This window comes from Schistocerca americana, chromosome 1 (genome assembly GCF_021461395.2).
Source record: "Schistocerca americana isolate TAMUIC-IGC-003095 chromosome 1, iqSchAmer2.1, whole genome shotgun sequence".
In the NCBI taxonomy this organism is placed as follows: domain Eukaryota; kingdom Metazoa; phylum Arthropoda; class Insecta; order Orthoptera; family Acrididae; genus Schistocerca; species Schistocerca americana.
Window position 1 is genome coordinate 708,017,001 of NC_060119.1, and position 24,642 is coordinate 708,041,642.

The following is a 24,642-nucleotide window of genomic DNA, read 5'->3' on the forward strand; positions in this document are numbered from 1 at the left end:
ACATGACATGGAAGGCACTAAATTAATTGAGAACATGAGTGTCACAATGCAAGATGAACCTTTGAAAGTAGCATTTCATGAATAAAGATGAATCCTGTGAGCAGGGCAGGTTTCTGCAGAAACCTGCCTAATCCTTGGACCCCACAAGACCTATATGCATCAAGTGATAAGGCCATCAAAATGGAAGAATTCTGGACTTACAGTCCTTCTAATTCCTGCAAAATTTTGTTATTATTTTATATTACTGTATTGTAGTTTTATCTGTTGTTTTGGGTGCCCACAATTAAAGTACCAATTTCAGACTGCTGTAGAAAAAGAACCACAGCTCAGTATGATGTTAGATTGAACAGTATATAATTGATGCAGGGAGAAACATCATGGAACAAAAAAATTATCAATAATTTGACCAATGCTTTAAGCAACAGAATATGTACAATGACAGATGTATATGCAAAATTGCTGTTCCTCAGTTTGCATCTGAGATGCCCAACACGACTGTCTCCATGAACAAGAATTGTGTGCCAGTAGTTCCACAGAAGTTCTGGGCACTCAAGAGTATGAAAAAAGTCATTGACATGATGTTTGCTAAGGTACTGGAGAGAATAATTACAAAATTTGAAAAGACAGGTTCTTTTGAAGTTCAATGTGGCAGAGGGAGAAAAACAATTTATTGAATGACTCTTGAAGATATGGCCACAGCATTGCAGGAGGGGCCAAGCAGTGGTGTACAAACATACTGTGCACAGGAAATTGCCAAAATATTGGTCATTCCTCTGAGCATGGTGCATAAAATCGTACTACTAAACATCCTACATTGCTATCCATACAAAATCACCAATGTTCAGGAGTTGCTTACTGCTCACCTGCCAACAAGACAAACATTCACTCTGGAATTTCTTGCTCATATGGAAGTGGACAATCAATGGTCATGGAACATTCTGTGGAGAGATGAAGCCTATTTTCACCTCCAACGACACATCAACAAGCAGAATTGCAGAATATGGGCCACAGAAAATCGGCACACACATCAGATTGTACCACTTCATTCTGCAAAGGTGACTGTGTAGAGTGGGTTTACAGCATCATTTATCATAGGTCCATATATTTTTCGTGGAGAAGAATCCTGTGGGTCCTGTTACCTGTACCATTGATGGTAAATGCTATGAGAGTCTTGTGCACCAATGTCATTCCAACCTTACAACAGCATGGATGTGTGGATAAGACCACTTTTATGGAAGATGACACTCCTCCACAAATTGCACAGCCAATGAAGGAGCTGTTGCAGAGGCATTTGAGAAATGCTAAAATTATCAGAGATCATTTCCCTAAAGGTTGATCTTGCAGATTACCTGATCTTAATCTGTGAGACTTCTGACTGTGGCTTTATCTGGAAGATGTTGTGTTCAGTTCTCCAATAATGAACACTGTAGTACTGAGTCACACACTGCACAACACACTCTGAATGTGACCCCTGGGACACTCTGATCTGTTGTGGAACATGCTGTTTCTTGATTTCAGCTTAGGGCAAATAACAGGAAATGGTGGACAGTAAACTGAACATATTTTACACTAGTATCATAACAGTTAGAAACCAATGTTGTTTTGTTTTTTGTGCAGTTTTTGGCTGCAGGAAAATTAAAAATTGATGTTATTTTGCTTTGCATGTAGATTTTGGCCTCAGGACAATTAAAAACTGATTTTTCCTATCTTATGTGGTATGACATTGCCAGGGCAGATGGGCTAACCTAAGAAGCAGTGCCACAGTCTAAACATAATGATTTCATGCTCACTGCAACCATGACTGTTGATATAATTAGGGCAACATGAGAACACACAGAGATTGTCTCCGGTGGAGTTTCATGTTCAACATTGTGCACTGAATGGTGTGTTCCGTAACACCTATGCCTGAACCAGCATTGTACTCTGTTACCAGATCTGGCACAGATCTATCCTGCTGTACGGAGCAGGAAAGCCTCCAACGTGCATTTACTGTGATTGGGCATCGACATCCAACACCTTGCTGCCTGATTGCAGTTTCACTAGCTTCAACCACATCCCATAGTACTCACAGTAGCACCACTTAATCACCCAAAGAGCCAGCTTCATGATTTTCAAGGTGCTCCCCCATGTGCTAGGCCATAACAGCCTGCTCTTTATCAAAATCACTTACGTCAGTGGATTTTTCACAATTACAGCCCATATTGTTGCTGGAATCATTCCCCATTCACCTCTACTCCACTTCTATACTTTCCTTACTGCATCACATGCTTGCAACACCACCAGCTGGGATTCAATCTTGTGACTCTCCACACCAAGTAGCTGCTCATGTTAAAGTACCCTGAACACAAGAAGGCACCCCAGGGCATTAATGGTGAGGGCCAGTGTGCTGGGCAGTCCAGATGTTATTTCTAGGCAGTTTCCCTCCCCCAACCCCCCCTCCCCACCCTGCCCCCCCCCCCCTCCACCCCAAATGGGTGAATACTGTGTTGGTACCCAACTCCCACCTCAGATAGTTGCTTCACAAACACCTTTATTACATATATACATCCAGTTTACTGTAAATGCAGACAGATGGGGTACATTGATTCCATTCATGAGTATCTCCTTTGTCCCACAATCAGCAGCAGTTGTCAGTCTTGTGATGAGCAGTGGTCATCATGTTTTGGCCCATCAGTGCAACTAAATTAAAGAAACCCCTGAAGAAAAGAGAATCAATTTTATGAACATGAAGACCCCAAATGAGAGGCCAGTACTAAGCTAAGAAGGGAAGCCTGAAATGTGAGATTAATATAATGATCAGTCAAATGAAAATGAGACAGATGGAAAAAAGTAAGTAAAATGTTTGTTATTTCAAATGTAATCACCATAACTGTTAACACATTTATCCCACTGTGCAATAAGTTGGTTGATACTTTCACAGAAAAATATCTGCTGTTGCCTGAAGAACTATAATTGTACCCACATGTGTTCTTCTTCATCTTAAACAACTGATGGCCATGAATGTCTTTCTTAAGGGCTCCAAAAATGTGGAAATCACATGGGGAGAGATTGGGACTGCATGGAGGATGTGTAAGGTCTTCCCAGGGAAACTTCTACCAAGGTTGTTTTCTGTAAGCTGTGGAAGTTTTGCTGGGAAGCCCTTAACAGCCTCTGTATAGTCTAAATCTCTCAACATGTGATTTCCATATTTTTGGAGCTCTGAAGAAAAATACTTGTGGCTGTTGATTGCGTTGGATGAAAATGTGCATGCCTCGGTACAGTTGTGTTTCCATAGGAAAATGTAAATATTTTTCCATGAAGGCATTGATCATTTTGCCTCACAGTGGGATACATGTATTAACAGTTATGGTGATTATTTTGAAATAATGAACAGTTTACTTATTTTGTTGACATTTGTCTCATTTTCATTTAACTTCTCTTTATATACAGAAGCACTATATAAACAAAGAAACTGGCAGAGAACATTATGGACAAGAAAGAGCAAATTGATGAAGATGGTATATGAGATGCTGTAAAGGTTTAAGGTACAAGAGATCATTTCAATTGGTATGATTACATTAATAACAGTTATGTGTGTCATCCTGTTACACTGAAAAAACAGCTATTAGAAAATTTTATTTGCCTTTCCCCATTACAAAATATAATAAAAAAATATTTCAGAATAATTATTTCAGTTCACAGAATTATTTTTCATAATCTCAAATTACTGTAGCAATTACACAAAAGAAACTGAAAATGATTCATTGCAGTAGTCAACAAGAAGAATGCATTTTTCATGCTGCATATTAACTTTTTATTTTATTTCTGCACCCAGAAGCATTTTACACTTTAAAAAAGCCATCTTCAGTTTTTTATATAAAAAGACTTCCATGAACTGTATTAAATTACGACTTACACATGATAGTGAAATTGTGTGAACACTACTTCATGAGGTAACATTTCTGGTGATCAACTTCACTCCAGAGCAAAAGACTCTTTTAAAGGATAGCTGGTCTGATGACATCACTCTGATCAGCAGCTTGTATGCCCATATCATTAATAAATATTGTTCTTCAGAGAACCAGGATCATGTTGTTATTCATTTTAATCATCTCTTATACCCTTTGGATCTACATTGGTGATGCCCAATGATCATGGTCAAATATAAATTCAACATATGTGACTACTGCAGGACGACAATGATTCCATAGTGCCCAAATTGAGCTGTGCAGTTTTCACTGGCAGTCTCTATGGATATCACCTTGCATGCAACTTGAATGATAAAAAGTGACAGTGACACCCTCTTGTATGGTGCTACATTAGTGTGCAACAGTGCAGAACAATGAAGTGTGCCACTCAATGTACTTTGTGATTTTGCTCAGAACCATAGAACTACACCTGAGCCATGGCAATCCAATCTGTTGGACACGTGTTTAATTGCTTTTGATCAGACAGCTGTGGAACATGTAAATATGATCATTCAGGAACTCATGCAGCCAGCTGCATCACCTACCATGCCACCCTCTGTGCACCGTATCATGCTGCTTACTGATTATATGTGCTCAGCTGTATTCCCCTGTCAACATCATCATGGTGATCTATCAACTACAGGTTACATATCAAACTGCCACCTTCCCAGCTAGAGTAACCTATTTTGTAGAATGTCATTGCAGACAATATCCTCACATCAAATGGTGCAATTGGTGATTCCACCAAGTTCATCATGCTACTAACCGGCTTGGGGGAAAATATAGATACAACAAGTGATATAAAACTAGGCCCTCAAACAGGCAATAAACATGAATCTGCAAAAACTGCTCTACTCTGCCATCTGAGCTGCTCCCTGGAAGAGCAAATTCGCCACGTCATTTATGACGAAGTGTCAAACGACAAAACCCCATCATAATTTTGGTGCCACCTTCATACACAGATTGACATCCATCTCATGCCAGACAACATGTTATGAACTCTGTGGATTGTCAAGCTCCCCATACAAGTACAGGTGGCAGTGGTTACCCACAACCAGGAAACCTTAGACACTCACCTTAAAGTTGTGGATTGAATACATTCAATCAAACAACACAATCAATGCATTAATAATGTTGACAACAATGGTGGTAGGCATAATGCCCAGTTTCCATGGCAACTTACGCAACAGCCTGCCAAGCACGAGCTGAGCTGACTTCCACCAACTCGGATGTTACTGCACCCAGCCAACAAGATGACCTACATGTTACATCAACAAACCCTCACCTAACTGCCATCCATGTTGTGCCCACACTTGTTCACAACACTGCCAATGGCTATGCCTCTGCACATATGTGACATGCCATTGACCTCACCAAATGCATGTCTGCAAATAACATCTTCAACCTCATTTGGTCTGCACAACTGCAACACATGGTGACCATGTTACACCCCGGTGAAACTGTTTCTGCTAGTAACATGCAACATACACTGTCACTGCTCACAGCTGCAGGCCACCAAGTAATTTCGCAAACTAAACACATGAAATGTATGATGAGATAAAAAAAATATTCAGATAGTGAAGGGAGATGAAAATTTAATAGTCATGAGTGACTGGAATTCGATAGTAGGAAAAGGGAGAGAAGGAAACATAGTAGGTGAATATGGATTGGGGGGAAGAAATGAGAGAGGAAGCCACCTGGTAGAATTTTGCACAGAGCATAACTTAATCATAGTTAACACTTGGCTCAACAATCATAAAAGAAGGTTGTATATATGGAAGAAACCTGGAGATACTGACAGGTTTCAAATAGACTATATAATGGTAAGACAGAGATTCAGGAACCAGGTTTTAAATTGTAAGACTTTTCCAGGGGCATATGTGGACTCTGACCACAATCTATTGGTTATGAACTGTAGATAAAAACTGAAGAAACTGCAAAAAGGTGGGAATTTGAGGAGATGGGACCTGGATAAACTGAAAGAACCAGAAGTTGTAGAGAGCTTCAGGGAGAGCATTAGGGAACGATTGACAAGAATGGGGGAAAGAAATACAGTAGAAGAAGGATGGGTAGCTTTGAGAGACATAATAGTAATGGTAGTAGAGGATCAAGTAGGTAAAAAGATGAGGGCTAATAGAAATCGTTGAGTAACAGAAGAGATATTGAATTTAATTGATGAAAGGAGAAAATATAAAAACACAGTAAATGAAGCAGGCAAAAAGGAATACAAACTTCTCAAAAATGAGATCGACAGGAAGTGCAAAATGGCTAAACGGGGATGGCTAAATGTAAGGATGTAGAGGCTTATCTCAGTAGGGGTAATATAGATACTGCCTACAGGAAAATTAAAGAGACCTTTGGAGAAAAGAGAACCACTTGCATGAATATCAAGAGCTCAGATGGAAACCCAGTTCTAAGCAAAGAAGGGAAAGCAGAAAGGTGGAAGGAGTATATAGATGGTCTATACAAGGGCGAAGTTCTTAAGGACAATATTATGGAAATGGAAGAGAATGCAGATGAGGATGAAATGGGAGATATGATACTGCGTGAAGAGTTTGACAGAGCACTGAAAGACCTAAGTTGAAACAAGGCCCCAGGAGTAGACAACATTCCATTAGAACTACTGACAGCCTTGGGAGAGCCAGTCCTGACAAAACTCTACCATCTGGTGAGCAAGATGTGTGAAACAGGCGAAATACCCTCAGACATCAAGAAGAATATAATAATTCCAATACCAAAGAAAGCAGGTGTTGACAGATGTGAAAATTACTGAACAATCAGTTAAATAAGCCACTGCTGCAATATACTAACACAAATTCTTTACAGACGAATCGAAAAACTGGTAGTAGCCGACCTCAGGGAATATCAGTTTGGATTCTGTAGAAATGTTGGAACACGTGAGGCAATACTAACCCTACAACTTATCTTAGAAAATAGATTAAGGAAAGGCAAACCTACGTTTCTAGCATTTGTAGACTTAGAGAGAGCTTTTGACATTGTTGACTGGAATACTCTCTTTCAAATTCTAAAGGTGGCAGGGGTAAAATACAGGAAGCGAAAGGCTATTTACAATTTATACAGAAACCAGATGGCAGTTATAAGAATCGAGGAACATGAAAAGGAAGCTGTGGTTGGGAAGGGAGTGAGACAGGGTTGTAGCCTATCCCCGATGTTATTCAATCTGTATATTGAGCAAGCAGTAAAGGAAACAAAAGAAAAGTTCGGAGTAGGAATTAAAATCCATGGAGAAGAAATAAAAACTTTGAGATTCGCCGATGACATTGTAATTCTGTCAGAGACAGCAAAGGACCTGGAAGAGCAGCTGAATGGAATGGACAGTGTCTTGAAAGGATGATATAAGACGAACATCAACAAAAGCAAAATGAGAATAATGGAATGTAGTCGAATTAATTTGGGTGATGCTGAGGGAATTAGATTAGGAAGTGAGATACTTAAAGCAGTAAATGAGTTTTGCTATTTGGGGAGCAAAATAACTGATGATGGTCGAAGTAGAGAGGATATAAAATGTAAACTGGCAATGGCAAGGAAAGCATTTCTGAAGAAGAGAAATTTGTTAACATCGAGTATAGTTTTAAGTGTCAGGGAGTCGTTTATGAAAGTATTTGTATTGAGTGTAGCCATGTATGGAAGTGAAACATGGACGATAAATAGTTTAGACAAGAAGAGAATAGAAGCTTTTGTTGAATAGATTTGGAGAGAAGAGAAATTTGTGGCACAACTTGACTAGAAGAATGGATTGGTTGGTGGGGCATATTCTGAGGCATCAAGGGATCACTAATTAAGTATTGGAGGGCAACGTGGAGGGTAAAAATTGCAGTGGGAGACCAAGAGATGAATACGCTAAACAGATTCAGAAGTATGTAGGTTGCAGTAGGTACTGGGAGATGAAGAACCCTGCACAGGATAGAGTAGCATGGAGAGCTGCATCAAACCAGTGTCTGGACTGAAGACCACAATAACAAACAACAACAACAAACACATGGTTTGCAATTGAGTGAGGTGGCACAGTGGTTAGCAAACTGGACTCACATTCAGGAGGATGATGGTTCAAATCTGCATCCAGCCATCCTAATTTAGGTTTTCCATTATTCCCCTAAATCACTTCAGCAAAAACCAGGATGATTACTTTTGTAGGGCATGGCTGATATCCTTCCCTAATCTGAAGGGACCAATGACCTTGGTGATGGTTCAAATCTGCATCCAGCCATCCTAATTTAGTTTTTCCATTATTCCCCTAAATCACATCAGCAAAAGCCAGGATGATTACTTTTGTAGGGCATGGCTGATATCCTTCCCTAATCTGAAGGGACCAATGACCTTGGTGTTTGGTCCCTTCCCCCAAATCAGCCAACCAATCAGCATGATTTGCATGAGGCACACCAGATATTTAAGTCACCTTGAGACTCATGGAGACAATAGTGGATCAAACCCATCCCACTGACATTACAATAACAGATTTTTTGTGTATGATCGCACCAGCAGCCAACTATATCTTATCAACACAGGCTCTGAGGTCAGCATTTTCCTGCCTTCTTCACCAGGTGCAAGACCCATCTACAAACCTGTTCCTCATCTCCACATGGTGAACGATTTGACAGTCTGAGTACATGGCTCACAGATTCATATACTCAACCTAGGCCTCATTGAACAATTCAACTGGACATTTATCACTGCAGATGTGGCAGAACACATTATGACTGCTGATCTTCTCTGAACTTCAGCTTGATCACGGATCTGTCCGGCAACAGTCTCATTCACAAGATCAGTGGCCTCTCCATGGATCCCTTGAAGAGGAGTCCCTAGGATGTGGAAAGAGTCGAAGGTTTTTTTTTCCATTCAGATACATGGATATTGTACAATTCTAATGCAGACAGAGTTATGAGCTATAATCCTTGTGAAGATACTCATCGATGGAGTAGAAGGAGTTAGCCAACAGGAAGTTCTTTAATTCACTCTGAAACCAATCTTTATCACTTACAAGACATTTGACATGCTCTGGTAAGTTATTGAATATGTGGGTACCCATGTATTTGACTCTTTTTGTACTAATGTTAAGCTTTTATAGTCCTTATACAGACTGTTTTTGGTTCTGGTATTATAATCATGTTTTGTACTATATTGTGTAAAAAGAGACATGTTGGAAATGACAAAGGACATCAATGAGTATATGTACTGAGAAGTAGTAGTTAGAATACCAAGTTTCTTAAAGAGATCTCTGCATGATGATCTAGGACTGGCACCAGATATAATTCTAATGACTCGTTTCAGAATTTTGAAAATGTTCTCTTTGTGAGAGGAGTTTCACCAAAAGATGATTCCATAGCTCTTTATTAAATGGAAGTAGGCCAAATAAACTAACTTCTTCATTTTTAAATCACCTATTTCTGCTATCATTAAGTCTAGAGAGTGAGTTTTCCAATTTAGGTTGTGGTCAATTTGTAGCCCTAAAAATTTGACACCGTCAGCAGCTTTAATTTCATTGTTTGAATACATTATACTTTTAGGGTCAGGTATTCTTTGTGAGGTACTAAACTGTATGTACTGGGTGTTGTCAAAATTCAGTAACAATCCATTTGCTGTGAACCACCCATTGATCCTTACAAACATTTCATTAGCTGATTGCTCAGTGAGATCATGGGTACTGTTTTTTATACAAATACTCGTACCATCTGCAAATTAGACAAAATTTGCATTTTGTGGCACTGCATCTGGAAGGTCATTAATACATAATAGCAACAACAAGGAACCTAAAATAGAGCCTTGAGGCACCCCTTGTCTGGTGGTTTCATATTTTGAATGACTATTGTTATGTGCTAAGCCGGAAACAGACATAAACTGTTTCCTGTTAAAAAGATAGGATGAGAACCATGAGCCTGCTACCCCTGTTATCCCATAATATTTTAACTTTTGTATGAGGATATCATGCTTAACACAATCAAAAGCTTTAGTGATATCATGGAATATTCCAAGTGGTAATAACTTTTGATTTATCAATTCTAATATATCATTTGTAAAACTGAATATAGCTTGATCAGTTGACAATCCTTTCCAAAATCCAAACTGATTGTGAATGAGAATGTTTTTCTGTACTAAGTGTGTATAAAGTCTGTTGTACATAACCCTTCCAAACACTTTTGAAAATATTGCCAATAATGAAATGTGACAAAAGTTTTCCACAGGTGATTTGTCTCCTTTTTTGTGTAATGGTTTGACAATAGCATATTTAAGCCTATCTGGAAAAGTACCACTGTGGAGGGATTGATTGCATAAGTAACTCAGTATGTCACAAAGTTCTGAGGAGCAACTTTTAATTATGGTAGTGCTGATTTCATCATAATCACTGGAACATTTGTTTTTAAGAGAGCTAATAATATTAGAAACCTCTTTCAATGAGGTAGGATATAGCTGAATTTTGTCAGACTTCTGCAGAAATGCATTTTTAAAATATTTTAAGATGTCTTCTTAGGAACTATGCAAACCTAAGTTGTCTGCTACTGAAAGGGAAATTTGTTGAAAGGTCTGCAATTTAGGAGGTATCTCTAATCAACTCATTATTTACATTTAACATAATTTCCTCATTTGCCTGATTAGTTTTCCCTGATTCACTTTTTATTATGTTCCATACAGTTTTTATCTTGTTATTAGAGGCCTTTACTTTTTCCTTGAAAATAAATACATTTTGAGGTTCTCATTACTTTGTTTAAATTTTTACAATATAATTTGTAATGTGATTTAGTTCTGTAGTCATTGTTTTCCCTTGACATTAAGTAATGTCTTCTTTTGTTTTGCAAGATACTTTTATTCCATTTGTAATCCAAGGTTGTGAAACATTTAATCTATTTTCTTTGATTACTTTCTTAGGGCAGCAGTTTTCAATGTGACCTATGACCGTATTAGAGAAACAGTTATACTTTTCATTTATCCCGGGTGAATTGTATACATCTATCCAGTCTGTATTCCTCAACAGTTTTTTATACCTTCAACCCCTGTTTCATTTATTATTCATATAGTTTCCCACTTCCTGTTATTAGTTGAATCAGACCCCACTATATTAAATGTAAGTAACTGGGCATCATGATCTGAAAGGCCATTAAATACTGGATTTGTACTATGATTTTCTAGTGTGGTAGTGTCTATGAAAATGTTATCAGTAGCAGTGCTGCTGGTACCTGTGACCCTGGCTTTGAAATGTACTAAGGGAATGAGATTATAAGAAGTGGTAAGAGACTCTAGTATGGATCTTGAGTAACTATCCTCCAGAAAATTTAAATTAAAATCTCCTCTTAGTATGAGTTCATTATTTTTAGAAGTTAAGAAATTTAAAACTGCATCAATCTGTTTAGTGAATGCTGTATCTGAAAATTACCAGTAGGAGCCCTGTATATTGTGATTATAAGTATTTTTCTTTTGTGTGTTTCTATTTGTGTGGCACATGCTACAAAATGCTGAGCACTACAGAATTTAAGAATGTCAATGTTTTTATAATTGTGACCCTTTCTAATGTAAGTGGCAACTCCCCTTTCTCCGTCTCTTTTCTACAATACTTTGAAGCTAAGGTATACCCTTCCATATTGAGCATTTCAGTTTCACTACCTAATTTATGTTCAGAAATACAGACAATATCAACAGGATTTGTAGACTGTAGCTCATCTAAACAGATCTGAAATTCATTAATTTTGTTTTTTAAACTTCTGATATTTTGATGTAGTAAATTTGCTGTTACTTTTTTTGTCTTCACAAGTATTATGCTTAACATTTTCAGATACAGCTTATTTCAATATTGAATGTCTAGATAATGAGCTTAACCTAAAAAAGTATTACTTCCATGAGTTACAGTGTCCCCTCTTAAAGAATTTGCTATCAACCTAGCCAGCATATCCTTCCCTATTCTATTGAGATGCAGGCCATGCATCTGTCATCAGTTTCTTCAGAAGTGCCTCTGCATGTCAGACATATGTGAAGTAAACTGTCAACTATGTCACAACAGCAACAGTATCAGAGACAAAATTCAGAAATCAAACACGAACTCCTCATGACATAGCAGTATCTCAACTGACTCACCAACCACATCCACTCATCACCTCTTCCTCATTGACATACCCAAAACACACTGACATGGCACCTTTTTGCCACCCACAGAGATGACAACAACATTGCTTGCAGCAGTAACTTCAAATATCAGCACAGCACCATCCATTTACTCATCCACCACTGAGTTTTTAATGTTACCTTGCAAGTGTGTGTTAGACAGTGTGCCATTAAGATCACAACAGTCCATAAAATTATCACCACATCTGGCTCCCCAGTATGCACAGACATGCTGATTACCACCTAACCAACTAATCATTGCCAAAGCATCAGCGAGTGAACTCTTACAATTACGCACATTCCACCCCTTCAAGACTACCTGGGCTTCACCCACAAAACTGGCCCCAAGGAAGAGGGTTTTGTCAGGATGTGTGGTGACTATAGAACTCTCAACCAGATTTATGCAGAAAATAGTCAAAGTTGCAAAATTCAGTAAGTTTGTATGTTTGTCCTGCCAATGGTCACTGGAAAACATGAGTTAGACACATGTATGTACGATATTAACATTGTTTGCATGTTATCTCAGAATGCACCATCTTTTTCTGTTTTGATAATTTGAGAATCAGTTCTGGTACCCCAAACTCATCACTTATTTAAACTGAATTGAATTTCACAACTATGGATGTTTTCTACATCAAATTAGTTAATACATGTTGCTGTTCTGTTATTAGCCCTGCATGCTTGAATCTGAAAGAATCCTTAATGCTTTCACTGTCATAGACAACTACCCTGTTCCAAACATAGAGGCCATCACCTAATATTTAGAGAACACCTCAATTTTTAGTATCATTGATTGTAAAGTGGGATATCTACAAACACTTATGTGCATGAATGACATTCCAAAAACAGCCATAGCCACATTATTTAAACTATCTGATTTTATGTTCATGCCGTATGGACTTAAAAACTTGGCACAAACAGTGCAATACTTCATCAGTGGGTTACTCTTCAAGTTCCCATTTTCTTGTGCCCACCTGAATGAGGTCTTAATTTTCTCACCTAACAAGTTACTGCACAATAACAACCTCAAACAAGTTTTTGACACCCTCTCTCACAACAGTATCATAATAAACAAAGGCAAAAGTCTGTCTCAAAAAATCATCTTCCTTGCACACATTGTAAATGCATCAGTAAGAAGACCCACACCACACTGTGTCAAGGTTTCCAGACAACTGCCTGCACCACAAGACTTCCAAAAACCACACATTCATAGACACGACAAGTTTCTGCAGAAGACATCTTCCACAAGCAGCATCTTTGCAAGCATAACTAACTCAAGCCCATGCTGGCAAACATACGAGTGGCAAATGTAAAATCATGTGGACAGACCAAATGTAGTCAGGATTTGAATGCCTCGAAGACTGCCTCACCCAGGCCCATCTCACTGGCACACCTCCTCCCCAATGCACAGTTCATCATAACAGCAGACATGAGTGACATTCAGGGCTGTGTTACAACAAGAGATTCATCCTACAGTTGCTCCAGTTCTTCTCTCACAATCTCACTCTGTCCCAAAGCAACTATTCCACCAACAACATGGAGATCCTGGCACTCTACCAGGCAGTATGATATCTCAGGCAATATTCTGAAGAACATCCCCTGATTATTTACACTGATCATTGCTCCTTGGTGTACTCTATTTACAACTCACCCAAAGAGCCCTGATCCCAATGGTATTGGCACTTGGACTATGTAGCCCAGTTTAACATGAATGTCTGCCACCTCAAAGACACAGAGTATGTCATAGCAGACTATTTTATGTGCATCGGCACTTTGTCATCTACCATTTATTACAATCAGTTCATTGACATGCAAAAAAATGACTAACAGTTATAAGCACCCACCCATGATCTGGGCACAAACCTAAGAATCAAATTTTGTCATATCGCAGGTGTGAACCACCCCACATAATGCATATTTCTCAAAATAAGATATGTGCTCTTGTACCTCAATACTTCTGTGTAGCCATCTTTGAACAGATTCACAATCTGGTGCACCTCAGAATTTGCCCTCCATTCAATTAGGGATAGATCACTCACTTTGTGACTGATAGGTTCATTTGGCCTAACATAAAAATGACTGCAGCCTTTGGGCTCATGCACATATAACATATCAAAAAAGTAGTCTATGTCATGGGCAAAAACAACTAATAGGTCAGTTTCATACCCTAAAGGATGCTTCCAAAACGTTTATATTGACCTTTCTGGCCCACTACCAGCCTCCAATGGCTATCTCTATATTATCTCAGATATCAACTAAGTCACACAATGGACTGAAACAACCCCACTTTAAAAAGTTAAGACCAAAGCATTCACTGAAATATGGATATAAAGATTCAGCTATCCAGTGTCAATCAGGACAGACAGTTTGAGTCAGCACTCTTCTTTAAATTATGCAATTTTCAGGTACTATGCGATCACTATACATTAAAAACGGCCCTCATGTGTCACTTTCCAGCACTCCTTTGCATCATGCTCAGAGTGGGTTGTTGTTGTTGTGGTCTTTAGTTCTGAGACTGGTTTGATGCAGCTCTCCATGCTACTCTATACTGTGTAAGCTTCTTCATCTCCCAGTACCTACTGCAGCCTACATCCTTCTGAATCTGCTTAGTGTATTCATCTCTTGGTCTCCCTCTACGATTTTTATGCTCCACGGTGCCCTCCAGTACTAAATTGGTGATCCCTTGATGCCTCAGAACATGTCCTACCAACTGATCTCTTCTTCTGATCAAGTTGTGCCACAAACTCCTCTTCTCCCCAATTCTATTCAATACCTCCTCATTAGTTATGTGATCTACCCATCTAATCTTCAGCATTCTTCTGTAGCACCACATTTCAAAAGCTTCTATTCTCTTCTTGACTAAACTATTTATCATCCATGTTTATCATCCATGGCCTGACTCCATACAAATACTTTCAGAAATGACTTCCTGACATTTAAATCTATACTCGATGTTAACAAATTTCTCTTCTTCAGAAACACTTTCCTTGTCATCACCAGTCTACATTTTATATCCTCTCTACTTCAACCATCATCAGTTATTTTGCTCCCCAAATAGCAAAACTCCTTTACTACTTTAAGTGTCTCATTTCCTAATCTAATACCCTCAGTATCACCCGACTTAATTCGACTACGTACCATTATCCTTGTTTTGCTTTTGTTGATGTTCATCTTATACTCTCCTTTCAAGACACTGTCCATTCTGTTCAACTGCTCTTCCAAGTCCTTTGCTGTCTCTGACAGAATTACAATATCATCGGCAAACCTCAAAGTTTTTATTTCTTCTCCATGGATTTTAATACCTACTCTGAACTTTTCTTTTGTTTCCTTTACTGCTTGCTCAATATACAGATTGAATAGCATCGGGGAGAGGCTAAAACCCTGTCTCACTCCCTTCCCAACCACTGCTCCCCTTTCATGTCCCTCGACTCTTATAACTGCCATCTGCTTTCTGTACAAATTGTAAATAGCCTTTCGCTCCCTGTATTTTACCCCTGCCACCTTTAGAATTTGAAAGAGAGTATTCCAGCCAGCATTGTCAAAAGCTTTCTCTAAGTCTACAAATTCTAGAAACGTAGGTTAGCCTTTCCTTAATCTTTTTTCTAAGATAAGTCGTAGGGTCAGTATTGCCTCACATGTTCCAACATTTCTACGGAATCCAAACTGATCTTCCTTGAGGTCGGCTTCTACCAGTTTTTCCATTTGTCTGTAAAGAATTCGTGTTAGTATTTTGCAGCTGTGACTTAATAAACTGATAGTTCGGTAATTTTCACATCTGTCAACACCTGCTTTCTTTGGGATTGGAATTATTATATTCTTCTTGAAGTCTGAGGGAATTTTGCCTGTCTCATACATCTTGCTCACCAGATGGTAGAGTTTTGTGAGGACTGGCTCTCCCAAGACTGTCAGTAGTAGTAGAGTGGGTTCAGCACATAAACATGGTCTTGGATCATCACTGGCTGAACTTCTATAGGATGAGACACTGTCCCTCCTGGCAGATTTTGTACTTCAAGGTCCGACAGCTACACCTACCAATCTCTCACACCTAGTCACTCATGTCAAAAAACACATAGCACACCTCTTAATACCACCACCTCTTCAACTCTCAGTACAAAAAATGTTTATCCACAAAACTCTTGCAGATTGTGACTTCATCATGTTGAGAGACAACACAGTATGTCCTGTATTACCACCCCCTCCCCACCTCCCATCCCACCCACCACTACCCACTGCAGAGGATCTCACAAAGTGCTTCGATAAGACAACCTGAACCTCCTTCATCCTATAAAATGGAAAACTAATAACTGTGTTTAATAACAGAGTGAAACCTGCATGGACATTAAACGATGCTAAATTGGATGAAGATGCCTGCCGAGTACCCAATGCCCAATAACCTTCACATTACTAACGCTATATCACTGACCTTTCAACTTTGTCTTGACATCAGTAATTTCTTTTCTGATGATCTCACCACCAACATTATAGACAATGAGCTCCTCTTCAAAGGACAGGACATGGACTGTCAGACTACAGATGGCTCCATTATGCAGCACTTTCATTAAGACCCTCGCAGTGTCTCATGACACTGATACAGCAGCCCTAACTTCCTACTTCTCCAGTGATGGCATCCTCACAGTCACAGGTCCATGTCTACTTCTATCAGACCTCACACCATTTTCAGTAAGACTCATACCTGATGATGCACTGCTCACTCTCCCTTCTCCTAACGCCACCACACATTCATACTACGGCTGGGTCCACTGAATGCTGGCCCAGCTCCACAATTTTCACCCGCATGCCTTCCAGCGTACCTCACCACCTGACATCCTCAACACTGCATATCCAGGAGGCCTAATCGACTCTGCAGTTGATGTGGCTCCAGCACAATAGACTCTTCGAAGGACAGTCCATCCAATTACTTCACTGCACTCAGAGGTTTGTCTGCTCATATCATAAATACATTTTGTTCTTCAGAGTATTGGGATCATATGGCTATTTGTCATAATCATCTCTTATAGCATGTGAATCTACAAAACAATTATATAATATTCCAGGACACCCACTGAAGATGCCTTCCTAAAAACAGAAAAACATCAAGGTGCACAAATAAAAAAAAGATATGCAGCATGCAAAAGGCATTTTCTTGCAAACTACTGCATTTAAATACAGCTGTTGTTAAAATGGCTACAAACTATAAACTCAAGAATGATTACTATTTGTCAACTTCTAAATATCTTTGTATTGCATTTTCTGTGTGTGTAAAAATATCTCTGTTTTTTTTTTTTTTTTTTACTTTGTGGCTGGAGTTTAGGAATAATATGCTGTTGTAACCCAGTTCTTGTTTGGCAAGCAGTCTGTATAGTCATGACAGGAGGGGTTGAGCACGTTAAAGTATGACTACCATTAAAAGATGTTGTGGCTGAGTAAACATAGTAGAAAGATGTGTTTTAAATAACATTTATTCAAGCAAATGCGAATAAATATGAATTTGGATTTAGTTAAAGAACTACCAGTTTAACACGTTTCACGCAAAATAATAAACATGCACAGCTTTCTGCAATAAATGGAATAATTATGTTCAACAATCATCAAGACTCAAGAGCATTGAAACACAAAGATAAATACAATTAATGAAGTACAAATATGCACAGAAAACACACACACATTTGCAATGCTCCTATGCCACTACATGGCACAAGCTGGACACACAGTGCCAGTACTCCATATTGGCAAACAGTCCAGTGTGGGCTGGGTAGAGAGAGACAGAAATATGGGAAGCAGGGGAGGAGTTGGGGGTGGGTGTTTAGTGGCTTGAAGGGAGGCAGCCACTTTGATGGCTAGGAATGTGGGATAGAAGCAAGCACAAGAGATAAGCATGTGATGCATGGTTGTCAGAGTCAACAGTGGGGAGGGGGGAGGGAGGGGGGGGGGCAGTGCATGCTGAAGGTGAAGTGGGAATGTGAACTGGGAGAGGCTGACCAGACAGAGGGAGAGGAACCTGTTGGGTGTATGATGTGGGGACAGTGGGTTACTGGAGATTGAAACCAAGACAATTACAGGAGCAAAGGATGTGTTGCAATGATAAACCCCATCTGTGTAGTTCAGAGGTGGTGGTGGAGGGAAGGATCCAGATGGCCCAGACTGTGAAGCAGTCATTGAAAAAGAGTAATACTGATGGACAGCTGACTGGAAGCTACACCAACATAAAATGCTGTGCACTGTTTACAGCAGAGTTGGTATATGAAATGGCTGCCTTCATAGGTGGCTGTCCCCTGATTAGCAGAGAAGAGGCAAGTAGTTTCTGACTACTAAAGTATTGGGAAATAGTGAGACAAAAAGCAGTTATAAAATTTCAGGATGGAATGACAAAAATATGGAAAGGACAGACATATTCACCACATAGAGGAGGCACCGAGTGGCAGAAGGGCACATAGAAAAAGGAATGTGTCTGTCTTTTCTCAAAGCCTCCTCTATGTGGTATATATCATCCACTCTTTTCATATTGTAGTTATGGAGTTCCATTACTTATAAGTCACTTCTATCATCTGCTTGGTGAAGGGGGCCCTATTGCTTACAAGGTCCATTAGAAAGCAACAATACCTCACAATGTGAAGAAAGAAGATAACAGAGATATCAATTTTCTCTGTGTATTGACTTTGATGCATTGAAATTCACAGTTAAATAAAATAATCAGTGTAATATCAAAGCAAATTTAGCACTCACAGAGAAGAGATCTGTTCAAAAATTAGCTGCACCTTTTTCTTTATGTGATGACAAAGAATTATAATGACATGTCATCAGTATCATCCATAACTTCCCAATTATCCATATTATGGATATCCCATGTGTTTGGTAATTTTTCCAATGTCTGATTTAAGAGAGAAATAATAATACAATGTGAATTTCTCCATAACAATAGAGAAAAGATTTGTAGAAATATATGAACTTCATAAGCAAGCTTACAAAGATAATACTCTATGGCAAACAAGTTGTTATGAATGTTTTGTCATTGCTTAAGTTGTTCTCAGTTAATTAAAGATAATTATCAATAAGGAAAGTTTCAAACATCGTCTGGTGGCACCCACATTAAGAATATTAAGGACCTGGTATGTGACATCCATCACATGACTGTCAAAGAAGTTGTAGATGAGGCTGTAATTCCATTTTCTTTGTGCCATGAAAGTTTTTTTTAAAAAAAACAAAGAAAAAAGCATTGAAAATGTGTCAGATTGCAGCAAATTTTGTTCCTTGTTATTTGACTGAACAGAAAAAGAAATATTGAGTGGAGGTTTGTGAGGCACTTCTTGAATGAGCTGATGAAACATTCATGCCAAGCCATGGAGATGATCCGACTACTTTGTTCAATGTGCTAAGCTCTAAATACTTTTTATTTATGTACCACTTTAATGAAAAGACTGATGATGTGAACACAGGAAGCCCACTGGGCCCAGTTGTCAGTAATCTACACAGACTGACAAAAAAAAGTGAAACACCAAAATGGGTCCTGGGTTCGATTCCCACATGGGTTGGGGATTTTCTCTGCCCAGGGACTGGGTGTTTGTGTTGTCCTCTTCATTCATCATCATCATCATTTGAAACAGTGGCTAGATTGGACTGTGAAAAAAATTGGACTGTGTAAAAATTGTGACATCGTACGGGTGCTGATGACCGTGCAGTTGACCACTCCACAAATCAAACATCATCATCATCACCAAGAAGGTTGGGAAGGAACAAAATGAAACTTCATGGATTGAGAGTAAGCTGATATTGAAACTTCCTAGCAGATTAAAACTGTGTGCCCGACCGAGACTCGAACTCGGGACCTTTGCCTTTCGCGGGCAAGTGCTCTACCAACTGAGCTACCGAAGCACGACTCACGCCCGGTACTCACAGCTTTACTTCTGCCAGTACCTCGTCTCCTACCTTCCAAACTTTACAGAAGCTCTCCTGCGAACCTCGCAGAACTAGCACTCCTGAAAGAAAGGATACTGCGGAGACATGGCTTAGCCACAGCCTGGGGGATGTTTCCAGAATGAGATTTTCACTCTGCAGCGGAGTGTGCGCTGATGTGAAACTTCCTAGCAGATTAAAACTGTGTGCCCGACCGAGACTCGAACTCGGGACCTTTGCCTTTCGCGGGCAAGTGCTCTACCAACTGAGCTACCGAAGCATGACTCACGCCCGGTACTCACAGCTTTACTTCTGCCAGTACCTCGTCTCCTACCTTCCAAACTTTACAGAAGCTCTCCTGCGAACCTTGCAGAACTAGCACTCCTGAAAGAAAGGATACTGCGGAGACATGGCTTAGCCACAGCCTGGGGGATGTTTCCAGAATGAGATTTTCACTCTGCAGCGGAGTGTGCGCTGATGTGAAACTTCCTAGCAGATTAAAACTGTGTGCCCGACCGAGACTCGAACTCGGGACCTTTGCCTTTCGCGGGCAAGTGCTCTACCAACTGAGCTACCGAAGCACGACTCATGCCCGGTACTCACAGCTTTACTTCTGCCAGTACCTCGTCTCCTACCTTCCAAACTTTACAGAAGCTCTCCTGCGAACCTTGCAGAACTAGCACTCCTGAAAGAAAGGATACTGCGGAGACATGGCTTAGCCACAGCCTGGGGGATGTTTCCAGAATGAGATTTTCACTCTGCAGCGGAGTGTGCGCTGATGTGAAACTTCCTAGCAGATTAAAACTGTGTGCCCGACCGAGACTCGAACTCGGGACCTTTGCCTTTCGCGGGCAAGTGCTCTACCAACTGAGCTACCGAAGCACGACTCACGCCCGGTACTCACAGCTTTACTTCTGCCAGTACCTCGTCTCCTACCTTCCAAACTTTACAGAAGCTCTCCTGCGAACCTCGCAGAACTAGCACTCCTGAAAGAAAGGATACTGCGGAGACATGGCTTAGCCACAGCCTGGGGGATGTTTCCAGAATGAGATTTTCACTCTGCAGCGGAGTGTGCGCTGATGTGAAACTTCCTAGCAGATTAAAACTGTGTGCCCGACCGAGACTCGAACTCGGGACCTTTGCCTTTCGCGGGCAAGTGCTCTACCAACTGAGCTACCGAAGCATGACTCACGCCCGGTACTCACAGCTTTACTTCTGCCAGTACCTCGTCTCCTACCTTCCAAACTTTACAGAAGCTCTCCTGCGAACCTTGCAGAACTAGCACTCCTGAAAGAAAGGATACTGCGGAGACATGGCTTAGCCACAGCCTGGGGGATGTTTCCAGAATGAGATTTTCACTCTGCAGCGGAGTGTGCGCTGATGTGAAACTTCCTAGCAGATTAAAACTGTGTGCCCGACCGAGACTCGAAATCGGGACCTTTGCCTTTCGCGGGCAAGTGCTCTACCAACTGAGCTACCGAAGCACGACTCATGCCCGGTACTCACAGCTTTACTTCTGCCAGTACCTCGTCTCCTACCTTCCAAACTTTACAGAAGCTCTCCTGCGAACCTTGCAGAACTAGCACTCCTGAAAGAAAGGATACTGCGGAGACATGGCTTAGCCACAGCCTGGGGGATGTTTCCAGAATGAGATTTTCACTCTGCAGCGGAGTGTGCGCTGATGTGAAACTTCCTAGCAGATTAAAACTGTGTGCCCGACCGAGACTCGAACTCGGGACCTTTGCCTTTCGCGGGCAAGCGCTCTACCAACTGAGCTACCGAAGCACGACTCACGCCCGGTACTCACAGCTTTACTTCTGCCAGTACCTCGTCTCCTACCTTCCAAACTTTACAGAAGCTCTCCTGCGAACCTTGCAGAACTAGCACTCCTGAAAGAAAGGATACTGCGGAGACATGGCTTAGCCACAGCCTGGGGGATGTTTCCAGAATGAGATTTTCACTCTGCAGCAGAGTGTGTGCTGATGTGAAACTTCCTAGCAGATTAAAACTGTGTGCCCAACCGAGACTCGAACTCGGGACCTTTGCCTTTCGCGGGCAAGTGCTCTACCAACTGAGCTACCGAAGCACGACTCACGCCCGGTACTCACAGCTTTACTTCTGCCAGTACCTCGTCTCCTACCTTCCAAACTTTACAGAAGCTCTCCTGCGAACCTTGCAGAACTAGCACTCCTGAAAGAAAGGATACTGCGGAGACATGGCTTAGCCACAGCCTGGGGGATGTTTCCAGAATGAGATTTTCACTCTGCAGCGGAGTGTGCGCTGATGTGAAACTTCCTAGCAGATTAAAACTGTGTGCCCGACCGAGACTCGAACTCGGGACCTTTGCCTTTCGCGGGCAAGTGCTCTACCAACTGAGCTACCGAAGCACGACTCACGCCCGGTACTCACAGCTTTACTTCTGCCAGTACCTCGTCTCCTACCTTCCAAACTTTACAGAAGCTCTCCTGCGAACCTTGCAGAACTAGCACTCCTGAAAGAAAGGATACTGCGGAGACATGGCTTAGCCACAGCCTGGGGGATGTTTCCAGAATGAGATTTTCACTCTGCAGCGGAGTGTGCGCTGATGTGAAACTTCCTAGCAGATTAAAACTGTGTGCCCGACCGAGACTCGAACTCGGGACCTTTGCCTTTCGCGGGCAAGTGCTCTACCAACTGAGCTACCGAAGCACGACTCACGCCCGGTACTCACAGCTTTACATCTGCCAGTACCTCGTCTCCTACCTTCCAAACTTTACAGAAGCTCTCCTGCGAACCTTGCAGAACTAGCACTCCTGAAAGAAAGGATACTGCGGAGACATGGCTTAGCCACAGCCTGGGGGATGTTTCCAGAATGAGATTTTCACTCTGCAGCGGAGTGTGCGCTGATGTGAAACTTCCTAGCAGATTAAAACTGTGTGCCCGACCGAGACTCGAACTCGGGACCTTTGCCTTTCGCGGGCAAGTGCTCTACCAACTGAGCTACCGAAGCACGACTCACGCCCGGTACTCACAGCTTTACTTCTGCCAGTACCTCGTCTCCTACCTTCCAAACTTTACAGAAGCTCTCCTGCGAACCTTGCAGAACTAGCACTCCTGAAGGAAAGGATACTGCGGAGACATGGCTTAGCCACAGCCTGGGGGATGTTTCCAGAATGAGATTTTCACTCTGCAGCGGAGTGTGCGCTGATGTGAAACTTCCTAGCAGATTAAAACTGTGTGCCCGACCGAGACTCGAACTCGGGACCTTTGCCTTTAGCGGGCAAGTGCTCTACCAACTGAGCTACCGAAGCACGACTCACGCCCGGTACTCACAGCTTTACTTCTGCCAGTACCTCGTCTCCTACCTTCCAAACTTTACAGAAGCTCTCCTGCGAACCTTGCAGAACTAGCACTCCTGAAAGAAAGGATACTGCGGAGACATGGCTTAGCCACAGCCTGGGGGATGTTTCCAGAATGAGATTTTCACTCTGCAGCGGAGTGTGCGCTGATGTGAAACTTCCTAGCAGATTAAAACTGTGTGCCCGACCGAGACTCGAACTCGGGACCTTTGCCTTTCGCGGGCAAGTGCTCTACCAACTGAGCTACCGAAGCACGACTCACGCCCGGTACTCACAGCTTTACTTCTGCCAGTACCTCGTCTCCTACCTTCCAAACTTTACAGAAGCTCTCCTGCGAACCTTGCAGAACTAGCACTCCTGAAAGAAAGGATACTGCGGAGACATGGCTTAGCCACAGCCTGGGGGATGTTTCAAGAATGAGATTTTCACTCTGCAGCGGAGTGTGCGCTGACGTGAAACTTCCTAGCAGATTAAAACTGTGTGCCCGACCGAGACTCGAACTCGGGGCCTTTGCCTTTCGCGGGCAAGTGCTCTACCAACTGAGCTACCGAAGCACGACTCACGCCCGGTACTCACAGCTTTACTTCTGCCAGTACCTCGTCTCCTACCTTCCAAACTTTACAGAAGCTCTCCTGCGAACCTTGCAGAACTAGCACTCCTGAAAGAAAGGATACTGCGGAGACATGGCTTAGCCACAGCCTGGGGGATGTTTCCAGAATGAGATTTTCACTCTGCAGCGGAGTGTGCGCTGATGTGAAACTTCCTAGCAGATTAAAACTGTGTGCCCGACCGAGACTCGAACTCGGGACCTTTGCCTTTCGCGGGCAAGTGCTCTACCAACTGAGCTACCGAAGCACGACTCACGCCCGGTACTCACAGCTTTACTTCTGCCAGTACCTCGTCTCCTACCTTCCAAACTTTACAGAAGCTCTCCTGCGAACCTTGCAGAACTAGCACTCCTGAAAGAAAGGATACTGCGGAGACATGGCTTAGCCACAGCCTGGGGGATGTTTCCAGAATGAGATTTTCACTCTGCAGCGGAGTGTGCGCTGATGTGAAACTTCCTAGCAGATTAAAACTGTGTGCCCGACCGAGACTCGAACTCGGGACCTTTGCCTTTCGCGGGCAAGTGCTCTACCAACTGAGCTACCGAAGCACGACTCACGCCCGGTACTCACAGCTTTACTTCTGCCAGTACCTCGTCTCCTACCTTCCAAACTTTACAGAAGCTCTCCTGCGAACCTTGCAGAACTAGCACTCCTGAAAGAAAGGATACTGCGGAGACATGGCTTAGCCACAGCCTGGGGGATGTTTCCAGAATGAGATTTTCACTCTGCAGCGGAGTGTGCGCTGATGTG

General features: G+C 41.6%; 1 protein-coding gene and 1 non-coding gene across 2 annotated transcripts in view; both read right to left on the bottom strand.

Annotated features, from left to right (window-relative positions):
- LOC124609918 (sex determination protein fruitless-like) overlaps positions 1-24,642 on the bottom strand; it is a 458,799-nt gene that overhangs the window by 16,630 nt on the left and 417,527 nt on the right. The window lies entirely within an intron of this gene.
- On the bottom strand, positions 21,658-21,732 carry Trnas-cga. The gene has a single exon. It is a non-coding gene; the product is annotated as a tRNA-Ser (tRNA).